Source organism: Lissotriton vulgaris, chromosome 3_1 (assembly GCF_964263255.1).
Source record: "Lissotriton vulgaris chromosome 3_1, aLisVul1.2, whole genome shotgun sequence".
NCBI lineage: Eukaryota > Metazoa > Chordata > Amphibia > Caudata > Salamandridae > Lissotriton > Lissotriton vulgaris.
In genome coordinates this window covers 56,443,044-56,445,893 of record NC_141689.1, presented here as the reverse complement: position 1 = coordinate 56,445,893, position 2,850 = coordinate 56,443,044, and positions in this window count along the sequence as shown.

The following is a 2,850-nucleotide window of genomic DNA, read 5'->3' as shown; positions in this document are numbered from 1 at the left end:
TTGACGGGGGCACCTAAAACTCGACGCCAGTTAAAGGTCGTTCGAATACTCGTGTGAGGTATCTAGAAGGTATCGTGGCCCTTATCCCAACCCCACACAACTTACCGCATCTGCCGTCGCAGATGTCACTGGCCCCGGGAAATTCCCCAGGAGGGGGCTGTAACCCCTCCTACAAAGGAAGGGGCCTTGACCGCCTTTCCTTTACTTCCGGCGACCCATCCTTAGAAGGGACCGCCTCCCCATTGAGGGGCCAATGGCCACCTCTCCCGAGCGCTCCCATCCGTGTTGGGTGACGCCCACTCATAGGGATCTACTAATTAGTGCTCACCGATCATGACCTTACCGCCTACCAAAATAAATACGACAGTGCAAATTAACCTAAGAATACCTTGGCCACTATGACCGAAAGTGCATACATCAAAATTCAACACTAAACTGAATATCTTTAATGGCAAACGTACTCAAAAAACGACCATTCTTTATTAACTCAAAATCAACATGGCACTACAACCTGTAAACGAAAACAAAACAAAATTAATCAACTTTATTATACACAACTGGCTGTCTTCGGGGGCTGGTGGGTGGGTCAAAATTGGCTCTTCGTTCTGTCCCGAGCTCACGTGCAGCGAGGAGGTGCAGCTTCAGAGCACAAGAACAAGAGGATGTCTTCTGGTCTTGCGTCCCTTTTTATCCGTCTTCAGGGCGGGCGTATACCCGCCCCTGCCTGCCCCTGAGGGCGTGGCTGGCTGCGTCGGTGTCTAGGCCAGCCCACTCTAGGGCGGGAACGAGCGCGCCCCAGCTACGCCGCTTCGGGCATACCAGCTGAGACGCGCCTCCCGCCCAAAATGGCTTCCCGGGGGGATCGAGGCACTCGGCCATACGTTCGGGGGGACCGATTCGGTCGCCCCTTTCCATATGGCCGAGATACCCGCCACCCCCTCTCAACACAATCCCCAAAAGGAGTGAAACCGGAAACAGTTCTTGAAGTTTTTGGAAGTGGGATGGAGTGACCATCCCGGCCGTATTTATTAAAACAAAATTAAAACATTAAACGTTTCATGTTATGTACAATTTCATTACCATATTGCGATGTTTGGCTAACCTTAACAGATTCTCTAATACAGAGGTTCTCCTAGCCGAACTAGCAACCTACAAAACATTTCTTGACATATTGAAATTGTACAACCTAACGTTTAAGGGCCAACGGCAAGGTCATAACCGGTGTCAAGATCCCTAACCAGACTTACCCCTCCCACTTGGGATGGGCGACAGCACGGAGGCGTACCTCAAGTGCAACTACTACCAATTTCCCTTGACTTGACGGGGGCACCTAAAACTCGACGCCAGTTAAAGGTCGTTCGAATACTCGTGTGAGGTATCTAGAAGGTATCGTGGCCCTTATCCCAACCCCACACAACTTACCGCATCTGCCGTCGCAGATGTCACTGGCCCCGGGAAATTCCCCAGGAGGGGGCTGTAACCCCTCCTACAAAGGAAGGGGCCTTGACCGCCTTTCCTTTACTTCCGGCGACCCATCCTTAGAAGGGACCGCCTCCCCATTGAGGGGCCAATGGCCACCTCTCCCGAGCGCTCCCATCCGTGTTGGGTGACGCCCACTCATAGGGATCTACTAATTAGTGCTCACCGATCATGACCTTACCGCCACAGGCCCGGATAGTTGACCGGCTATCCGGGCCCCCCACAAAACTCCTAGCTAAAGGTCATGTTCCAACGTTTTTAACCATGCTAAGAAGTCTCCTATGAGTAACTCATTTCCCACCCGAGACAAATGCACACCATCCCTCAGATACATACTGTCATCATTAATACAACCGTGCGAGATAGAATGCAATGTCCTGGAACGGAACAACCTACTCATTTTGTTATTAAGTTTCCTAACAGAATGGTTCAAAGCAGGGATCGAAATAGCCCCCCGCCACACTTTTCGTGGGATCATATGAGACCACGCAATTATGCACCCCGGAACTTTCCTCGCCAACCAACTTACAGTGGAAAGCATTGCCTCCAGGAGAAGTCGTCTACCGGTGGTGACCAAATCATTGCCCCCTAAATGTACTATGACTATAGACGGCGGTGACCTCATCCGCCCTAACAAACCCTCAAAGTAAGCCTGAAACTGGTCAATACAGAGACCGCCCCTTCCGTAGAAGGACATCCTGTACCCGTATTCCCCAGCTACGTGAATCATGTCACCTGCTTCGAATACGTCTGCGGCACGCCTCACGTATGAGTGGCCCACGACCCACACCTCCTTTCTCACAGCCGGTGATGTCTGACCACTGGCCCGGTGTTGGGTCGACTGCATAGTCCGCCCCGCCTCGAAGGCTTGCGTAACTGAAAACCAAACAAAAGACAAGAAGCGTGAGTACATCATTACAGCTTCACAACATGTGCAACTGCACATACCTCTTATAACAATTGGAGGACCAACGCCCCACTCGTTTTACTTGTTCCACATTAAGACCCCTGGCTGCAGCTTCAGTGGCAGCCCCTATCCGAAAGGAATGGGTCCCAAACTCACCCGGGTCCAAGCCCGCTGCGGTAATTGACATCGCGAGCACCAGCTGAAACTGAAACTTCGTCAGTGGGGTGGCGTCCGCGTGTCTCAACATTGTCCCCCCCCATGATGCCACCCTTCGTGCTAGGTAATCCTCTAAACACTTCACCGGACACATGGAAGACCCTGGAATCCTGCGAATGACTATGCAGTCTCCCACCCCACTTTGATCGGTTTTTGACTTGACAAAGGATACCGTCATAGTCTCACCCCTGATCTGAACGTGTTCCCGGCACAAACCCCCCGCCACATCCCGCTTGCTCCTTGCCACC